The sequence below is a fragment of the Alligator sinensis genome, unplaced genomic scaffold (assembly GCF_000455745.1).
Source record: "Alligator sinensis unplaced genomic scaffold, ASM45574v1 scaffold528_1, whole genome shotgun sequence".
In the NCBI taxonomy this organism is placed as follows: Eukaryota; Metazoa; Chordata; order Crocodylia; family Alligatoridae; genus Alligator; species Alligator sinensis.
Window position 1 is genome coordinate 1102190 of NW_005841846.1, and position 21858 is coordinate 1124047.

Sequence of the window (21858 nt, forward strand, 5' to 3'; positions counted from 1 at the left end):
CTGCAAGGCGGGCGGGCCGGGCTCCCCGCAACTACGAGAGCGGGGCAGGATCCCGGGGCTGGCGGGGGCAAGCGCACTGCACCTGGGAGGCTTCCCCTGGCAGCGGGGCGATCCGAGCCCCCTCCTCCGGGCCTTAGTCCCCCCCCCGCATCCAGCTACCTTGCAACTGGGGGGGAAGGGGGACAGCGCAGCCCCCGGATCTGGGCGAAGTTTAAAGCGAAGTTGAGCCGCCGCTGGGAGGGGGGAAGGGGGAGCGCACGCAAGGAGCTGCAGACTCACCTCCCGGTGCGCGGGGCCTCCCCCGGCCGTGCAGCAAAGAGCAGCGCCCGTCCGTCCGGGGACTCGTTCCCCTCCCCGCCGGGCCCGGCCGCACCTGTGCCGCCCTCTGACGTCACGCACCGAAACACCTTTCCCACCCCTGGCCCGGGGTGGGAGGAGAAGCCGCACGAGGGGAGACGCCCGCCACAGCCCAGCGGTAAACAGAGCCGGGGGCTACAGATTCCCGCTCGGTGTTGCTGCTCGTCTTGCGTGAGCCTAAGAGCTGCCTTTACACGGGTCCATCTTGCCCCGTCATCTGACACCCGGGGGCAGGGTGGAGGCTGATGGGGAGAGGGGACTGGGGGGCGTTATTTCCCCCCACTGGTTCTCTCTCACTTGCAGCATTTATTTTAAGGTCTAGGGCGGCCGCTCCCAATCTGTGGTACCAGTCCCACCAGTGGTAGCACACAGCCTGTCAGGGGTACACATTAGCAGATTTATTATAATTACTTGCTATGACAGAAAATGTGTTGGTGGTACCCAAGGTCGAACTGAAAAATTTGCTGGTGGCACTGAAGGCTGTATTGTTTTAAATTGGCAGTGCACCGTCTGTCAGAGTTTGGGAACGAGGGACTTTTGGGGATCATTTGGCTAAGATAGAGTGAGAAAGTCTTCACCCATCCTGGGCTCTTCCCAGCCCCCACAATTGCACCCACATCCTACTACCTGTAACCGAGTGTGCACTCTCTGTAAACCACCTCCAAACCCAAACGTAGCATCGTTGTGCAGGGTCTCCAGCAGGGCCGTCACTGCGAGGGGCCAAATCAGGGCAACAACCCCAGGCCCCATGGTTTGCAGGGGGGGTCCTACAGACGGTGCCATACAGACCCCGCTACCACCACTGCTGAGCGCCATCAGCTCCGGCCACTCACCACCGCCCCCCCCATGGGCAACTGGTGCATCCTGGCCCAGGGCAATGACTCTGGTCCCAGTATATTCTTGACTCTATAAAAGCATCACTCTCCCCCCACCCCCTGGCCCCTTGGGTTAGTTGACCGCACTTTTTATATGTAATCTAGTTACCTTTCCTTCCCTACCCCCATCCTGTTTTATGTAACCCCTCACTCTGGGTCCTTTGGATTTCTTTTAGCTTTAACTTTGTAACCTTAAACTTCAACATTTTCTAATAAAGTATCTGAAGTCCCAGACTAAAGAGTCTGGGATGGAGAATGCTTGCCTGTAGTTTCTGGGGACATCTGAATCCCAAGACCTCCAGACTTGGGCCTGCAGGTAGGATGCCTGTCAATGGATTTGGGAGTATTCGAAGTCCCAGGTTGAGAGGTCTGGGATGGAGGATGCTCGCCAGTTGTAGTGCCATACATGGTGTTTAGAATGATTGAGTTCTACCTGCTCAATCAATATGGTTTTTTGACTGAGTTCTGCTCAGTCAATATGATTTGAAACTGATTTGGCTGACTTCACCTGAAACACAATATATATTAATAAAAAAAAAAAGGTAAGGTCTAGGGACTTGTAATTCAGGGGCTGGTGTCCTTGCTCCCATTTACTTTACAGTTAGGGCTGCCAGGCTCTGGAATGGGCTCCCAAGTGAGGTGGTACTCTCTCCTACCTTGGAGATCTTCAAGAGGAGGCTGGACAGGTGGGGTGATATGATCCCGGCACCTGTTTCTGCCCGGGGCAGGGGGTCGGACCTGGTGTTTAGGCCCCTTCTGACCCCAAGTACTATGATACTATGCTTAATAGCTCCTAATGCCCTTTTCCTCCAACAATTGGTTCAATTCCTTTTGCAATTCCAGCATCTGGTGGCAATGAGTTCCACACTCAAATGACTGTGTGAAAAAACTTCCTTCTAGTTTTAAACTTGCTACCTACTAGTTTCATTTTGTGGCCCCTAGTTCTTGTCTTGTGTAAGGCAGTAAATAATAAATCCCTATTGACTTTCTCTTTGCCATTTAGGATTTTGCAAATCCTTATCATGTCCCCCCACCCTCAAGTGACTTTGGTTCTGTCACTTAAACAATTGCCCCCTGTTTTCACATCTGTGAAAAGGGGTAGTAATGTATTCCCTTCCTAAAGGATTTGAGATGCATTGCTGAAAAGCACAATAAAAGGGCAGAATAATGCTTTAGTGTTGTAAATCAAATGAAAATAAACCCTAAACAAATATTAAGGGGGGGGGGGAGAGGAAGTAGTTAGAAAGCATAACGAGTCAATAGGATGAAATTAAGAGAAAAACTATCAGAAAAAGTGTTCTAAAGTTTGATTCTGCAGAGAAGTGGGGCAGACACAGATCTCTACCTATGTTTTGAGACCAGAGCCTTGCACTGTGAAAGTACCTGCCAAAGGGAGTGGTGGATATTCTGCTATCCAAGACATGTTCAGTATACTGATTTTTTAATTGTTTTCCTTGGAACATACATTATCCCCACTCCCTGCCCCTCCCCAGGTGCTGTGGAAAGAGGTTTCTTTGGGAATACTTACCAACAAAATTTAAAAAAACCTTAGGATGAATGTTGTTCTCACAGACCTACTGCATCTCCTCAGCCAATCTTGAGGCATATGCAGGTATGTGAATTAATTAGTAAAGCTCTATATTGAATATGGGAGTTGCCCACAGTACAAGCCTAGCCTTGCAAGCTGGTGATTATGCTGGTAACACAGTCCAAACTTTCACACAGCTGCTGGGTGTGTTGGTTACAATTACAATGAATAACTATCAAATCAATTTTATCTTATTTTAAAGTAGCTGTACATTAGTGTAGCACATAGAACAGAGAGTCCTAAAACCTGGATTCTATTCCAAATCACCATGGCTAAATTGAATGGTTTGATCGCCTGGGAGTTCAAGATGTTCAGTATTTTACAGCAGAATTGAACATGTTCTTCTAAGCTGGGATCCTTACTCTGTGTTCTTTCCCCCCCCATGTTCATTTCCAGAAGTCACATGTTAAGATTTCAGTGTGTTCTGCAAATTAATGATCAAGTATAGACTTGGATGAATTTTAAAACCTCTATCTTATATCTTGTTGTTTATTAGAAAAACAGGAATAAAAAAAATTTAAAAAACCCACAAAAAAAAAAAACACACAACATAACTAAATTAATACTGCTAGTGGGATTTTGACTTTTGTGTTTTATGGCTTTTGTTGATCACCTTTATCTTCAATATGAAGTTAATGAATGCTTTTGCTCTGAATTTCCTAAATTTTTAAGTGGTGAGGATGGGATAGATTTCTTTAAGTGACATAAAAATTAAATCCCTTTTGAGTGCTAACACTGTTATAAACTTCTAAAAAGATTTATTAGACTAACTGTTTAAACCACCTAAAGTATTTTGGCATGACTTAATTTGAGATCTTTGAGTTCAAGGAGGCTGCAGAAAAGCAATGTACAATATGTGCACCACATGCCAATAGTCAAGTTTGCAGTGATTTAAATATAGTCAAGTATAGTTAAAATAAATAAACATTAAGAATGGGTAATGACTACCACTAGGAGTTGAACTTAGGACCTGCAGTTGAAGTTTGACTTATGACCTGAATTACGCTTGTTTGTTCATTTAGGAATTTTTATAATGCCTACTCCTTTAATCCTACTAAGACCATAACCTCTACAGTGTCTGGTGAAGTTGTACACTTACAAGTAAGACCTGTCCAGTTTGCGTAACTACAGGTAAATAATTAGCATGACGACTTGATCCCAACCTTATGAAGTGAGCTCCTTCTTTTTAATAAAAATGATCCTGTGTCTGTGGTTTCAACACATTTGGCTACAACATTATTTACTCTACCCTAGTGTAAAAGCTAGTTGTCTGGCTTCTTGGAGTTACCCATTTTTCATTGAGATGACTATTGTAGGGGTTTAAAAGTCTGATGTTCCCATCACAGAATGTCTCCAAAACCCTTTTGGAGTGGTGGGGACATAGGATATGCCCCATTTTGGCTCGTGTCTAATCCTTCAAGGCAAATAAAATTTAGCATGTAAGGGTGGATATAGAGGCTCACTCTCAGGCTCACAATGGAGTTGCACTAGTGAGCTTTCTTCCCTCTCCAACCTGCCTCCTGCCCCAGATTATCCCTAAAATGATAGGAGTCTACAGAGTCAAGGTGACTTCAGACTGCATTCACTTCTGTTCATTCCCTTGAATTTTCTGTGCATGCAAGTTAATGAGAGAAATGCACACATTAGACCTTCTCAGTGAATCTCTAAACAAGTGTGAATCCAGGGCAAGGATTATGGTAACTTAGAGTCAGCTGGATATTACTCATTAATGGGATAATTTAGGGGGAAATAGTTTCTCATCAAGCCTAGACAGATACACATTTGAAGCACTCTAAATCTCAGAGTCTTTAAATTCATCACACTTGAAGTGTTGTACAAATGTGTGGTGCCAACCACACCTCCTGCAGCATTTTTAAATGGCTGGGAAGGCATGCATGACCTGGCGTCTGATTGCTAGAAATTCACAGGAGAGTTTTCTTTGGCAGTCCATCACACTGTCCTTCATGGAAGGGGGCGGGGGGGTAAGTGAAGCACTGTGGGATACATGAGAACTGTTGGAAAGTGCAGATATTTCAGAAGATTCTTCAAAATGAAGTGCTTTACTTCAAAAATGTTCCTCTTTGCAGGGGTGTACTTGGTAGCTGTGTTGGTCTGAGACAAAAAGACATACAAAAATCTAGAACTCTTGGTTCCAAAATGGTACTTTTTATTAGACCAACTGGAAAATGGCAAGAAAATTGTCCTTTTCTGCAAGGACAATTTTCTTGCCATTTTCCAGTTGGTCTAATAAAAGGTTTCATTTTGGAACCAAGAGTTCTAGATTTTTGTATTCCTCTTCACAGATCATTTATGAAGCACTACTTTCTCTGTGAATGTGCACATCCTTGTTCTGGAGTACTCTGAGGACATTTGGAGCACTTCAACTTGCACATCTATCCAAGGCCTCATAGTTTTCAGTGGATCATTTTTGTCTGTTTTCCAGAGTCCACAACCATCCCTAGCAATACAGTTATTAAAATTCAGAATGCCAGGAGGAGTGGGAAAACTTTTCTCCTTCGCATTTTGGTATGCAATGACTGCCTCTTCACCATAATAATTATTCAGGGTAGATCTGAAGACTCCATGGCAATAGAAGAACTTTTCCTATAAAGCCAACTTTTCCTTAGCTATTTTACACAGTTGATGACTATTTGGATATGCTGATGAATATATGCAGGTTGAGGCCATCAAGAAGGCATTCAAACTCATAACTTAGTAATGAGTAGAATATAGTATGATTGCATTGCTTTGTCACCACATGAAAAAAAAAAAGTGTTTACTTTTACTGTCATCAGCTTAGTAGTTTACTTATAAACACATAAAATAAAGAAGCAGCGATTGGGTGTATCCTTATTCAGTGATTCAGAGTGTGCTGAAGCCAGTGGTATTATTCAGCAATTTAATATTCATATGTACCTGGTTTGCTGACAAAGGCCAAGTACAGACAGTCAAAAAGCCCAAGACTGAATCAATTCAATCTTCGCAAGTTAGTCTAAGCGGTGTAAATTGAACCAATAAACAAGTGAACAGATATTCACTTTTGATTCCAGAAATGCATCCACATGGCCTGCAGTGGCCCAGGCCGGAAGCTGGGAGACACTGGAGCAAAGCATCCTAGGATGATGAGGGACAGTGAGTTAATTTGAATCTGGAGGGGATCTGGGACAGAAGTTCAATAAACTGATTTAACCTAAATCAGTTAAAGGATGCAGACAGAAGGGCAGCTCCCAGCTGTAACTCAGAACTATTTTTGCAAAATGATCCGAGTTACAACATTACCCCAAACTGAACAAAGTCCACTGTTGGTTCTAGTGGAGAGGGAAGGGGAATCTAGCTGAGGGCTCGGAGCCTGCATGCAGGTTCCAATAGTAACATTTTGAAATGTCTTTATCTGATACCACATGCAATGATTGACCATTTTAAAACTATCTGCAGCTGTTCACGTGTTTGGTCACAGCTATAAACCGCTTTCTGTGGCCAGATAGGGCAAAAATTATAACTTCTGTCTGCACCCTTAAGTCTGATACTTCATCTATCCAGGTTTATCTTAAACTAGTTATGGCCATTTTGAAAGTGGTTTATGTATACTGAACTTCTATTGTATTACAGATTTGAACCAGTTTCTTATCACTTACACACAAACTGGTATAATCTCTGTCCCTAGCCAAAATGCTTAGAACCTTACCAGATACTCTCCAGTTCAAACAGACCATCAGAGGGAACAAAATCAAGTGAGAAAGTCTGCAGAATCACCCTCTTTTCTGGCCTTGGAAAACAAAAATCCATATTTCAGCTGTTGAGATATTTTAGGAAGATTCAGTTTTAATGACTGGACATAAAGAGAGAGGCACTTAAGCAGTAATTTAATGACATCACAACATCTGCTGATGTGGATCCAGATGACAAATGGAAGGTAAAACCAACTGGGTAGCTTCCTGAAGCTTGAAGGCAAGACCCATAGCCCTTATTTAGTAGAGCTTTAAATATACAGGCCAATCTCCATTACTGTAAAAAAGGCTTGTATCTTTGTGACTAAAGAAAATATCAACTGATTGTTTGGGATTGTTTCACTGTTGCATTGATTTCCTCCTTCCCTACAACCCCTCCCCTCAAAAACCACAGTTCATTCCATCACTCCTGCAGCCATCCCATTGCATCAGACCCTTGCAAATATTCATTTTAACTGTTTCTTCTGTTTGCATAGATCAGCAACTGGGAAGCTACATTTTTTGTTGTTGTTTAAAAAAAAAAAATTTTTTAGAGACTACAGGAAGTTGGCAAGATAATTTGGGAGCAGGTGCCCTGGTTTTACTTTTATTGGTTTTTCACCAGTTTTCAGTTAACCCAGTTAACTGAAAACTGGGTGCGTCTACATGAGACACTATGGCGACAGTGTCAGCAGGCATGAACTGTGATGCGCAGTAACAACTGTGCAGTTGGGCACATGTGTAGGCATGCCCACTTTTAAGCATAGCATAGAAAATATCAGTCTGTCAAATCAAATCACTTGATTAGCTCTACAGACCATCAACTATAAACAGAAAGGATACTTATATGCAAACAAAACTTTTTGTTGTTGGCTTTCAATTGAATGACTTACATTCCTGGTCTGCTCCCTTTGGCTGCTCAGTTCTGCTCGGGCGGTGCCTTATCTTCTGTAGAGTCTATAAGAAGGAGACTCAAGAGCCGGCTAGTACCTCTACTTCTGTTAATGCTGAAGTAAAGGAGGAGAGAGGAAGGAGTGAGTTAGAAAATACAAGACAAGTGAGAGAGGAAAATGTAGAACGATGCAGGGACATTTTTACTAGGATGAAAGAATTATGTAGGAAGGAAATAAAAAAAAAAAAGCTAGGTCATGGGGAGAAATGACCGAACATAGTATAGCAAAACCCCGTTTTTCTTTTTGTTTTTAATTATTTAAAAATACATTCCCTCCCCTTCCCCAATCATTTCTGACTTTCTCTCTGCCCTCTCTATCCCTTATAAGTGATTACAAGTAATACTAGGTAAGCCAAGTTCTTATACTCCTTCGTAGTAACAAGCCCCCTTTTATATTGTAAATAGCATTCTATTATGTTTGTGTTGATTTTTACTGTTTTGTATTGAATTTATATGATTTAGGCCTCTGTCTGTAAAGTAATGTCAAGCCTCCATCTTGTGTCCTCTGGCCAGGTGTAACCTATGTTGTAACTGTGACATGTCTAACCAGTCTCATGTATATTGGTTCCTGAATGAATGAGGGTGCTTGAGGTACAATGGTAGCAGGCCTCTACTGAATGATCAACTCAATGACTTGGACCATTGCCTTGCATCAACTACAGGAACCACGGACCTCACCCAGGAACAGAACAGAAACCCAGGATTTGAAATCTAAAGACCCTACAGAAACCAGCAACCCCACCATTTTGTCCTACCAGACAATGAGGACACCTGGATCTGTACGTAGGCATCTGAGCAGGACTGTCCTTGCCTGGACATATCCCTCCCATAGGAGACATAGGTAGCCCACTGTAACAGGGGGGGCCTCCTCAGGGTTGATCTCCGTTGCCCGCCCACCTGTTCTTGGGCCAACCACCCGCCCTCTCGCCCACCACGCCTTGGTGTTAATTGATTCATTAATGGATGTCAATTACATAGGAGGCTGCCCATTTTGGTGCCTTGATGCCAGGGGGCACTCTCTGCAGCTCCTTTCCTCCCCAATACTGCAGCCCAAGCCTCGCAGATGGCATCTTGGTGTTTACATCCTCACCAGCCCCCAAATCCTCCTAACAGGACCCCTCTATGATCCCTCCAATCAGACAGCCTCTCCACCTTCATTCGGGCTACTAGCCCCCTGAAACCATTTTCCCTTCTCGGGTGTGGTCCCCCCAGGACCTTTGGCTACCAGCCCTGGCCCACCTCCAGGCCAGTCGGGACCTCTGGCTCTTGCGCATCCCTCACAGTGGGCCCCTGGCCCTTTTGACCTTCCTGGTCCTGGCCCCAGGATGGGCCAGTCGAGGGTACTCTCTTGTTCAGGTCAGGTCTCTAGCCCCTCACTCTCTCCCAGGGTCTGCCCTCTGGGCCCCTCAAACAGGGTTACCCACCCAGTGGAGGCAAGGGGTTAAGGCACCTTGACCCACCTTTCACTAGGGTGGTAACTGGCCTGGCATTTCCTGGGAGCTCCCACACCACTGAGAGCCCCATCAGGCCACCCACTCCCAGCAGGGTGCAGTTTTAGGTCCAGGTCCGGACCCGGACCCGGACCCTCCTTACTATCCCCTACAGCTCCTCCCTTACCTCCAGATGATCTCACTAGTTCTCCAACCAGACAATGTTCCTGCCTGCCCTCCAGCAGCCAAACTGCCCTGTTTATATAGGCAGCCCTTGCCTCCAAAATGGCTGCCCTCGTCAGGCACCTGGTGGCTGTCGGCTCCAGGCCCTTAAAGTGGCATGCGCACACAGCGCCCTGCCACACCCTCCTCTATAAAAGGGGTGGTAGAGTGTGACCTCCTTGGGATGCCCTCTCCATCTGGATTGGCATTGTGTTATGCTACCTATTCACCCAGAAGTCCTGGAGGTGATACCCTCTGGACAACACTTTGCTGGACAAGACCCCGACTAGCCATTGAGGATCAACTCACAGCCCAGGGTAGGTAGCTATCACCCACCTTCCTTCCCCAAGCAAGGGACCTGGACTCTGTCCCTACACACTTTAACTTCAGTCTCTCCACCAAGCCTTTTTCTCTTCTCCTACCATTGTGTGGGTGTGTGTGTGAGTGCTTGTGTGTGTGTAGGAGCCAATAACTTTGTGAGCTGTATAGTGTACTGCCTGTTTAATAAAACTGATATTTTTGACCCCAAGTTGGTCTCTATCTTGCTACAGGCTCCCAACTAAATCCTTGTCTTTCTGACCTCCCTCTGGGCTTCATTCCTCTCTGCCGCCTCTATCTCCCCTGACTCTGGCTTTCTCTCCCTCTCCGCTGACTTCCTGGCCCTGCTTTTTGGTCTCCCAGCTCTGTCCTCCATTTCTGCCTCCATCTTCCTCCACCTTGACTTCCCAGCTTCCTGCTTGTGTCCTGCCACCTCTGCCTTCTCCCCAATCCCCATCTCTCTCTGCATTCCCTCCCTGATCTCTCTGTCCATTCTCACTTGTCTTGCTGCTTCTTCCTTCTCCCTGATCCCTCTCTCTCTCTGTTCCCCCACTTGTGCCCTGTCACCTCTGCTTTCTTTCCCCTGTCTTCCCTGTCTCTCTCTGTTCCCTGTTTGTGCCCCAACATTGGTAAACTTGAAAGAAGAGAGTCCTGGGCTCTAGTCCTTGCTCAAATGATTATGTATTTTACATGAACCAATCCTTGAACAAAATGTATAAACAGTTTTTGGAGCAGAATTGGCACCTGGGTCTCCTTTCTTCCAGGTGAGCACCCTGATTGTGGGGTGCCCTCTCTCTCCAGCAGTAGCTCAACAGGAAGGATGAAAGGAGCCTAAAAGTGAGAAATGATGACTACATACAGATTCAGGGAGGTTAGAAGGAGGTTAGTTTAAGTTAAAAATAGCCACGTAATCTAAGGTAAATCAGCATGGGGGAAGATTGAAAGGATCGGGGTGGTCAAGAAAGCTCTGGTGTGGGGATCAGGGGGTCCAAAGGGTTTATGAGTAGGAAGGTGCGAGCTATAGGAGGATCACGGGGGTAGGCAGAGTTTGCAGGAGGATTGGGGGATTGGGAGGGCAGGCAGGGTCTGCAGTGGGGGTACTGGTGTCAGGGAGGGCTTGGTGAGATCAGGGGGTGTACAGGGTCTGTGGGAGGGCTTGGGGGGATGGGGGTTCTCTCCCCCACCCCCAGGACCAGGGGCTGTTTTTAGCCTCCTGATGCTCCCACCCCCAGACAAACAACCCCTCCCAGTGAACCTCCCATCCTGCCTGCCCCTCCCCACACCCCAACTTACTTGCATGACTCCCAACATTGGTAAACTCTGATAAAACAGGCACTGGGAGTGGCTTGTGGAACTGGGGCTTTGGTAGGCTGGGGGGTGGGGCTGGCTAGTCCATGGTGGGGGGTTGTCTCTGGGGGTGGGAACCATACAAAAGTTCAATTAGATCGGTCTCACCAGACCTGAGCTAAGTTAGACTCAGTGGTACTCAGTGGTACCTCAGAGGTACACTTAACTTAGATTGGACAAGCTGTTTTTAGACTGATCTAACTGTCTTGAACTTGCGTGCAATTTGCACATAGATATACCTAACTAGTGTAAAGTCCACATTTGGGTGAACTAAGTTAGATCAGGTAGCCATTTTTAACATGATCTGTCTTCCCTGAATGTCTGTACACAGTCAATAGATTCCTCAGTACAAAAACTGAATCCCTTTGTCGGATTAGTTCTTGACAACTAGCTACAACTCATGAATCCTGTTCACCTAGTATAATCTGGGTATATCTTCCTCTAGAAAATGCCAGGTTTGGCTCATTTGACTCATTTGTATGGTCTAACCTAATTCTATGTATCAAGGACCTATTGGAAGCACTGGCTGCTGTCTCATAAAGCTTCTGTGTGTTGTGGTTTTAATATACGCCCTACATAGTTCATTCTTTTTTACAAATTGTTTGAAATGTCAATAAGCACTTTTAAATCACAGTCAAGTAGCATTCCCCCACTTTTCTTATTTGCTTCTCCTCTACATTTAAAGGGCCAAGGACAAAGGAGAAAACAACAACAACAAACATTCTCTCCTTCTTCCTCTCTGGCAGTGCACACACATAAGAAGAAACTGCTTTAGATTTAGGCATGTAACTGGGTGCATCAACATGTGCATTAATGCACTTTAGATCACACTCATTAAGTCTAGTACCTTCAGTGTGAGGTACTAGGAAAAGCATATTAACTAAAGAGCATGGCTTTTAAGTGACACTTAATGAACATTAGCCTGTTTTAATGTGCATTAACTAATTAGCACTTTTTTAGTCATGCCTTAACGTGCATTGAAATAGGCTAATGCACATTATAGTGTATGTATAGACACTCCCACTGTTGCAGGAATTAGTCCTGTGTAGGAGTCCTTTCTTGTGGTTGGTGTGCCCACTGCAGAAGAGGCATCCCAGAAAATAATGTAAATATACTCATGTAGGTAATATATTTGGTAGCCATGTCAATCTGAGACAAAAAGAAATGCAAAACTCGTAAGATTATACCTTTTATTAGACCAACTAAGAAATAAAAAAAAAAATATTTTTTTGCAAGTTTTCAGGCACATGCATCCTTCTTCAGGCCGAGGGAAAATTAAAGATGGTAAAAGTCCCCATAAGTAGAAAATAAACTTCATTTTTCACAGAAGAAGCTGAAGGTGGATGTCTCTCTGAAACTAGGAAGATGCCAAATTTTAGCTGATTTTGGAATTATAAACTTCATTGCTAAACAACAAAGAAAGATTTCTACACTTCCCTGCCTTTCAGCCATCTGACACCTTCTGACACTGAAAGAAATCCTGCCTTACCTGCACACCAAAGAGCAAGTCACACAAAGGAACTAGCATAGGCCCAGAGGAACAGACTTCTACCTTCAGCTTCCTTTGTGCAAAATGAAGTTTATTTTCTACGTCTGGGGATGTTTACCATCTTTTATTTTCCCTCAGCCTGAAGAAGGGTGTATGTGCCCGAAAGCTTGCAAAGAAAGACATTTTTTTTTTTTTGCCATTTCTTAGTTGATCTAATCAAAGGTATCATCTCTGAATCAAGAGTTTCAGAGTTTTGCATGTATTTCTGACATAGGTAAAATATTTGAACAAATACATAACCTAACCTTCTTCCTGATGCAATCCCACTGATATTAGTTGCTTATAGCCAAGGGTGGCCTTTTTCCTCTATAGTATAAACAGGGCATGTCTACATATGCACTTAATGCAATTGAATAAACTCTGCACAATTTGAGCCAGAGTAAACTAATCCAGACATCACCATCAACACATGCATTTAAGTGCCATAATTTACTCTGCTGTCAGATAGTCCCACCAGACAAGTACTATCTGATGGCTTAGTAAATTAATCTACACTGACCTAATTGCCTCTCATGCATAGACAGTGATGCTTCACTGTGCAATAAAGCACATGTGTAGACATGCCCACACTTTTAAATAACTGTTAAATGAGAAATTCCCATATAGCTTTCACCCTTAGTCTGACTTCTGATTCTTTAATGTAATAATACTTTCTTTCCTAGGCCATTATTTGGTACATACTGTATAAGGGTTTGTTTATCATTAAAAATGTATTCTTTCCATTATTGTTTAAATGAACATAAGAGAGTAAGCTTGTTATATTACTTGTGGTGCAGTTCTCAAGCAAGGTCCTATTCAGCAGTTTTTCAAAACTCTTTTCATACAGAGAACAATACAATGAAATTAATATAATATCATCAAGATGAAAAAAAGATAGTTACCTTGCTCTGTTAACTACTTATTTCAAATCACGTATGAAATCAATGAAGACAAATTCTAAGATAGTTGAACTGGTGAGGTGACTGCTGGCAGCCTATATCATAGTAACAATTAGTTGCAGTAACAGTAATTATAATTAAGTTAAATTAACAGTCTGATTTCCTGAAATAAATCTTAACTGTAGGGAAGGATTGAAGTATTTCTGCCTTTCCATTGTTAAGTTAATTTAGAAGAAAGGAAAAGCTAATACACATGCTAAATTTCATAAAGGCCATTTTTTAGTTTATTTTGACTAATAGACTGAACTAATGTATTTATTTCTAAATGTGCATTTCACAAAATACACCTGGATTTCACCTGCTAGAAACTCCCTTGTGAGGAACCATATCTGGTGTTGGTACACTGATGCACTTCATCAGGTAAAGAGGGCTCAGCTGGAGACCACGATATGCTTGTGTAGTGCACAAGAATGTCATGGAATATGGGAGCTACAATCACTTGTTTTCAGTCAGGGGACACAATTACACCAAGTAGAGACTAGCTATAAAATTTAGGCCAGCATGTCTGTGATTATTATGTACTCATAGAGATTGAATCAAATGAAGTAAGGAATAAGTGGGTGCATCTCCTCAAGCATCTTCAATGGCAGGATAAATTACAGGGAATGGAGCTCTCTCTTAATTTGCACTGAAGCAAATTAATTGGATTAAATGCAACTATACCAGTGTACCCAATCATAATCTGTGCTGATATCTGTAGAAAATGGGCATAGTTATTAAACTAGTGTACCCTGTGCATAACTAGCATTTAATGAATGGCTAAAGTGAGTTTAACTTATATAATATGAGGCAAAAGGGTATGGAAAAAAACCATAAATGTTGTACTGTAATATAAAACATTCTCTCTTTTTAATTGATAGAACTCCAATTGCTACTCTGCCTGAAGTTGAAATACAGGTTTGGTATAAGTGGGCCTCTCTTGACTTCATATCGGGTGCTGACATCTGGTCATATCAAGGGCTAACTTACTGAGAACTTAAATTGCAGAACCATAGTGTCATGAGGAGAGAGAGCCGGTGATGGCACGAACCAAATACCGGCAAGAGCCAATAAAGGAAAGGAGGGAGCCATGTTTCTGGAGCAGCTGCTCGCTCCACAGAGAGAGGGGAGAAGAGCCTATTCTACCTTGCTCAAATTCCTGAAAAACTATTCATACATTTTTTTATTTTTTTTTTTTCCATTTCCACTTCCTCCTCTCTGCTTTTCTTCTAATTCAATCTTAAGGGTGAGATGACTGTGTATTACAAAAACAGATGCAATATGGATTGTCAGGACTTGAATAGTAGGGGAAATAGAACTACACTTAGGCATAAGTCCACTTCATAGTTTCATAGTTGGTAGGGTCGGAAGGGACCTGAGGAGATAATCTAGTCTGACCCCCTGCCATGGCAGGAAAGAGTACTGGGGTCAAACAACCCCGGCCAGATGGTCATCCACCCTTTTTTTAAAGACCCCCAGGGTAGGAGCCACCACCACTTCTTTTGGAAGTTGGTTCCAGGTCCTAGCCACTCTGACAGTGAAATAGCGCCTCCTAATGTCTAGCCTGAAAACGCCCCTCCTTTAGCTTGTGTCCATTGTTTCTTGTAACTCCCGGGAGTGCTCGGGGGAACAGGGACTCTCCCAATGCCTGCTGGTCCCCCTTGACTAATTTGTGGACTTCCACTAGATCCCCTCTCAGCCTTCTCTTTTGTAGGCTGAACAGGTTCAGGTCCCTCAGCCTCTCCTCGTAGGGCCTGCCCTGCTGGCCCCTGATCATGCGGGTGGCCCTCCTTTGGACCCTCTCCATATTGGCCACATCCCTCCTGAAGTGCGGCACCCAGAACTGGATGCAGTACTCCAGCTGTGGCCTGACCAGTGTCACATAGAAGGGGAGGATTACCTCCTTGGACCTGCTTGAGATGCATCTGTGGATGCACAACATGGTATGGTTGGCCTTCCTGACCGCGTCCCCACTTTGTCAGCCCATGTTCATTGTGACATCTCCAAGATCCTTTTCTGTCTCGACACTGGTGAGAAGGGAGTTCCCCAGCCTGTAGGTGTGCCGCTGGTTCTTCCTCCCCAGGTGCATTACCCTGCACTTGTCAGCGTTGAACCCCATCTTGTTCTCATCCGCCCACCCCTGTAACCTGTCTAGATCCACTTGCAGCCTGTTCCTTCCTACTAGTGTACCCACTTCACCCCACATCTTAGTGTCATCTGCGAATTTGAACAGGGTGCTTTCTACCCCCTCGCCCAAGTCACTGATGAAGATGTTGAATAATGCAGGCCCAAGGACCCACTTATGGGTGGAATAAAAGCTGGCTCATGTTGTTAAAAGTTTCCTAATTGTCTTGGGAACTAACAAGTATAAAACCTGAAAGGAAGATTGAAACAGCTAGTTAAAAGCCTGTAGGTATACATTATCAGAATCTTGGATTTCCTGGAAAGGATGGGACTAAAAGTGTCTGTGACAACGATGACGTTATGGCAGGGTCTACCAAGCGTTAGCTCCACTTGTTTAGAAAGGAACAACAATACTTTTTAAGATGAAAGGTCAAAGTCAATGAGCATAAACATACCCTTCCCTCCTTGCCTTGCAAATAATTTCTAAAACTAATGAACAAGTAACATCTGCTTTTGATTTAGCTCTTGAAACTAAACACTATTTTGCCTGTATTGAATGTTACTGAATGAACAATAAAACATGGGGAAAATGAGTAAATAAAGTTCAAAATAATTACTTTCAGCATGTAATTTTGAGGAGACTATATATGTATCTAGAGGGGACAAAAAGTAGGTGTAGTAATAAGGTCTTTTTGGATGGCAATTCAAGTCAAAGGAAAAGAGATTTGAAGGTTTAAGCACAGTTTATAGAGCAAAATAATACTGTTAGAAGCCTGATACTCCTCTCATTTACACTAAATGCATCTTAATCCAGGTTTCCCATTACAGACTGGATCACTCTGGGGTCTTGCTGGGATACATTGATCCCTACCCCATTTTGATAGAGTTTGAGAATATGGAGCAGGACAATACTTCAACCTAATAGCCAGGGAAGCTGAACTAGAATAGCCTGAAAGACACTATTATTGTTGGCCTAACTTCAACTGCTGGGTGGACAGGTCTTAAAGAAAATAATTTAGCCCTGCCCAGACCTTGCCTTCAGAAAAATAGACTTTCTAAAAATGAATAAAATGTACTGCTGTTTGAATTGGGCCTATCTAATTCAAAAAGTATGTTTTCTTGTTAACTAGTGAGAGAGCATGAATACATTTAATGGAGTGTGTAAGCAGAGTCCTTCAACTGGGATGCGATAAAGTTTGTCCGACAAGTGACATGTTGATGACATTTCATGTGCATAAATAAGTTAATGTTTCTGACCTAAATAGTTGTGACTGACAATTCTTTGTGGCTGTAGGGGAGAGTACTAGGAGCAACTGACTATAACTTCAGCAGAGAAAATTTAGACTGGAGATGAAGGGGGACTTTCTGGCTATGATGGTGGTCAAGTATTGGAACTGGCTACCTAGAGAAGTTGTGGAATCTCTAGCCCTGGAAATTTTGAAGGGTTCATTTGAAATGTAATGGATTACATTTTATTTGCAGCAAAAGAACACTAAGGTTGTTGCAAGAGCAAGTAATGCAAAAAGAGGAAATGAGGGTGTGCCCACGCTTTACTGTGAAGTAGCATAGTTTACTGGGCAGTAAGCATATGTGTCTACACGTGCACATGCTTACTGCACAGTAAAGCTCACTAATCATGCATAAATTTACTACTCGCAAATGCAAGTAGCAAAATTACTTGTGATTACTAACTGTACAGTAGCGCTTGTGTAGAAACCTGACTGGGAGTAAATCTGCTCCCGGTCAGCTGGCCACTAGAGGACAGGAGATTGCTTCCTGCTCCTGGGAGCTGTCTGCTGCTGGGGTGGGCTCTGCCACTGGAGCCCAGGTAAGGACTGTACCCCTGCCCCAGAAGCAGGGAGCTCCAAGCTCCTCACTCCAAGATTGCAATCAGGGACTGGGGGCTGGGAGATCCTTAGCTCCCAGCGCCAGCTCTGCAGTCACAGGGCTGGTGACCCTGCAGTCATGGGGCACAGTCCTATAATCCCTTCCAGGAAGATAAAAATCTCCCAGTCCTGGCCCAGTGACTGCAGAGCCAGCGCTGAGACACCAGGATATCCCAGTGCCAGCCCTGCAATCATGGAGCTGACATTGGGATCTCCCTGCTGGTAGGAGCTGGAGAGCCTGTTCCCCACACAGCAATCACGGAGCTGAGCAAGGAACAAGCTCTCCAGCCACCATCTTGCAATCACGGAGTAGGGGCTGGGAACTGTCTCAGTCAGGGGCAGGTCCCAGCCCTACACTCCGATCAGGTGATCGAAGTGTGGGGCTTGGATAGAGCAGCAGGGGTGGGGCAGATCCCAGCCCCCTGCCTTGATCTGCCAGTTGGACAGCTAGTAGCAGCGGTCTCTTGGCCCAGTGCTCCCTGTCATATTGAATGAAATAGTTTGAATGTTTGTAAAGGTTGCCCATTAGCCAGTTTCAGGAAGAAGATAGGATTTATCTCCTTATCTAAGTCATTGTTTTTGGGGCTACGTGTAAAATGTCCTGACTTCGCTTAATTTAAATTTTATCTTTAGAAGTCTTTTACAAAGAGAGCAAATATCCTGAATTCCGAGACATCAAAAGCCTAGGGCCTTTTAACAAAATTGGTAAGAAAAGGACATTTACAGTGATATGGAAGTCTCCCCAAGAGTAATTTAAAATGCTCAACAAAGGCAAAAGAATCTGTTGAGTAAGATCCGAGCCCAAATTTGGGAGTAATGACAAGTTGAGTAGGAGGAGCCCACTGACGTCAGCTCGCTCAATAAAAACTGTAACCTACTGTCCCAATTGGGAGGTGACTTCACTTGCAGAACAACGAAGGAAGAATCGCAAGTGTAGCCCGGATCAGATTGATCACCTGACCCAACCTCTCCGTGAACACGAATCTCTTAGTTCACGCTGAAGCCGCAGAGCACCTGAAAGGGACTGAAGGAAGGGGACTTAGTCCTATCACTGCTGAGGCCAGCCTATTGAATCGTATTGCTGAGGCGAGCCCATTGAACCGTACTACTGAGGCCAACCCATTAAATCGTACTACTGAGGAATGAAACTATATTTTGGTATTTGGCTTCTCGGAATTCTAGGATTGTAAGTATATTATGAAAAATAATAGTATTGATTCAAATTTAACTTTTAGTTGTAATTGTAGTTGTTTTTGTAACACTAATTCTTATAGTATTGTTTGGGAAGGAAGTGCATTCAGAGCATTGTTTCTGATATATGTAATTATTGTGTTTTTAATGTTTGTGGTGTTTCTTAAAGCTAAGCAATGTTATATACGTAGCAAAGAATTTTAAAATAAAATTGTGTTGTATGAATTAAGTGTGTAATCATTGTGAAATCGTGCAATCAGCTAACTACTCCCCCAGCCAGTGCATCAAAACGAATCAGTAAATTGTGTGGGATTTTCTCTATTCCATAACCCACTACAGACACTCCCTTCCAGCCCCTTGGTAGCAGCAGAGGCCCATTGCAGGCCCCCAGGAAGTGAAAACAGTTTGTGGCTATTAGCAGCAAATCTGCTCCTGCTTCCCTAGATGTATAGGCACCTGCCCAGGAGCGTTTACTCACAAGTAAAGTGATTCCATATCTAATGTATGTGCAGACACACCCTGCTAGAACTAAAGTTGCTTGTGCAATCTTAATTTGGCCCATTGGTGTGTATGTTCTACTCTCAGTATCTGTTTTGGGTAGCACAGTGGCCCGGCCTGCTAGGAAGAGCAATTGTAGAGAAATGAGTGTTGCCTTTAATGTTTCAGGTATGGGCATGATTGTTCTTCCGTTATCAGCTATTGTTTGTTTTGTTGAATTTAAGAAAATCCTTTACCCAGATTATCAGCTAGGAAGCAACTTCAGAATGCCAGAGAGGGAGAAGTCTGATCATTCGGACAAGCTCTTTTAATAAAAAATGTGCACATTTTTATAGTGATGAGCCTTGAGTCAGAAGCTGAAAGGTGGGGGCGGTAGAGGTGGAGCTCATGCATGCTCTTCCACATGGCATCCTGATTGACCACAATCTCTTGCTCATACTCCTAGTAGTGGGTAGCCATCAGGTTTTCTAGTTTTCCACAGTCCAGAAATAAAAATTGTAACAGCAAATGCCATTTTCTAAAGCCTGTGCATGCTGTCAGAAATTCTGGTGGCACCCCTGTATATTTAAGGCTTTTTCCAGTTGACATTTATAATAAAATGCAGATTCTGAAGTATATGTCTATGCCTCCTCCCTCACTCTTTTTGGCCCTCATTTGCCAACATCAATTTATAGAGTACCTATAAGTGGCTTTAGCAGGCATATTAAATGGCGCCTATTAGCAAAGAGACTGACTTTCCCTCTCCATTGTGTCAACTACACAGACAGAAAGGGCAGTGGTGCTATGCAGAGTCAGTTGTTACTTCAAAATCCCCAATTGCTTGGCCACAGTAGATATTTATACAGCAGAAGGCCTGCTCTAATTGGCCTGCTAGGCCAAGAGCTCCAGTGGAGCTTAAGTAGGAGACTCAAGGGGAGGGCGCACTCTTCGATTAATTTATAAATGCACATTGTGTTACTTCTGTAGTAAATCTGACCCTCAGAGTCTAATTCAGGACTGATGTAAATAAGCACAAGGCTTCAGTGACTGACTTGTATGTGCTGAAAGCAGTATATAGTTTCTCAACTTTTTAAAACTTACTGCTTCCATAGCACATTTCTGCATAGATTTCAAGGCTCTCTACAAAGGTGGGTAAAACACATTTATGCCTATTTCATAGTTAGAGAAAGCAAGGCTTTAAAAGGTTGATTGATGTGCCTAGTGTTACATGGCAAGCTAATGGCAGAATAGGGAATAGAATCCCTGACCCCCAGTTCTCCTTCGTTTATCTAGCTACGTAACTCCATACCCTAAATTGGAAATACAATTTGAGGTATTCCTTTTCTTTAAAGGGTTAAAATTTGAGAACTGCTGTTGTAGAGAAGAGACAGTAATAATTTTGACTTTTTTCTCTCTTTCCAACTGTAAAGATGTGGAGGGAAATAGTGTTAAACTGGAAATACTTGCTTCATGTTAATTTTTGTGCTCTTGCTGGATATGTACCAAACTTACTTGAATTCAAGATGAGGTTCTTTTCCCATTCAACATGGCAGGGTGTGGATGCGCCTCATCCTGGACTTGAGTACAAGGTAGGCGAAGGTGGCTGCTACAGGCTTGGGGTCAGAGTTGGAGTTGCATCCCCCATCTCCCTTGCTATCTCTGCCCCCATCGCTGCGTCTGCCCTACCCTATACTACTGCTTACCCTCAGTTGCAGCTCAGGTGCTGGCTCCAGCCTGAGGCTCTAGCCCAGCAGCAGTGACAGTGGTGGCAGCAGTAAAGGCCCCAGCCCCAGCTCCAGAGCCAGAGCTGCCATCACTGCAATCACTGCTGTCTGGCTGAAGCAGGGCCAGAGCTACAGCCATGACGGAGGAGAAGAGGTGGGAGAGAGGAGAGGCCGAGCAAGGGGGCAAGTGGCAGGGATGTGCAGGTCCTGGGGGGTCAAGTGGCAGGGGGCAAGGTACAGGGGGCACAGGTGCCATGAGGGTCAGGCATTGGAGGGGAGCAAGTGGCAGGGGAGACACCTGCCAGGGAGGCAAGGTGTGGGTGGATAAGGGGCAAGGTTCAAGCTGCTTGACTGCCTGTTCCCTGCCTTCCCTGCTGCTACTTTCCCCACTGCAGTGATGGGGGTGGGAGGGGATAAATTTAAAACAACCCTCCAGTAATTAGATTCTATGCATGGAAAATTATAGGAAATTTATACATTTTCCATGTATAGAATTAATTATTGTGGGTTTAAAGTTTTTTCTGAAGCTGGGTAAATAAGGTACATTTAGGAAAAATTAACTGTATGGTGATATTTATATCTACAGACATGGGGCATGGACTGTAGTGCAAAATTGTGGTCAGACTCTTTAACGTTAAATAGGCACTCAGATAAACAGTTCTGCAGTGTTTTCCTCTTTCCGACAGTAACTGTTAGGTTTGTATAAAACACATTTATTTTTAGTAGTGATGTGTTTGCAGTGTAGAAATAATCTGTTGCAACATTTCTGGGATTCCCCATACACCACATTCTGTTTGCTTTAAATGATTAAATATAAACCTATCTCTGTGAAGGCTCCTTGTATTGCATGTAATATTCACTTGCATTTCAATGACTTGGCCAGCAAGCGAGGACAGTGGAACTTTTATTAGATGCTGACTTCTTTGGAGTCTCATTTTACATCTCTGGTTCCAATGCCATCCAAGTGAAACAAGATACCATAGGTAAAATAAAGGATATGAAAAACAGAGGCAAGTCAGCTGCCAAACTTTATCTTACAAGAGACTGCTTCAAAAACGCCAGCTTTGCAAATCCCTGGCCATAAAGAGCGATACAGTGTCTTTGTGATGCAGGCAACACCTTTAGGAATTATATGACAATATTATCTTTAAAGGGGACTTTTACTGAGCAAGAACCTTATGGCCCCTATGTTTT

At 43.8% G+C, this 21858-nt stretch overlaps 1 protein-coding gene and 1 long non-coding RNA gene across 2 annotated transcripts in view; both read right to left on the reverse strand.

Annotated features, from left to right (window-relative positions):
• The window catches only part of MTUS1 (microtubule associated scaffold protein 1), a 164092-nt gene extending 162268 nt beyond the window's left edge, over positions 1-1824 (reverse strand). Inside the window, exon 1 of the mRNA XM_006015860.3 lies at positions 280-1824. The gene's annotated coding sequence lies outside the window, so the exon portion shown is untranslated. The remainder of the gene's footprint in view (positions 1-279) is intronic.
• Positions 1825-4900: 3076 nt separating this feature from the next.
• LOC112550766 lies at positions 4901-9409 on the reverse strand. Its single transcript, XR_003094768.1, has 3 exons — positions 9097-9409; positions 7421-7534; positions 4901-4932 (listed from the first exon to the last, which is right to left on the reverse strand). It is a non-coding gene; the product is annotated as an uncharacterized LOC112550766 (long non-coding RNA).
• Between the last annotated feature and the right edge of the window lie 12449 nt (positions 9410-21858).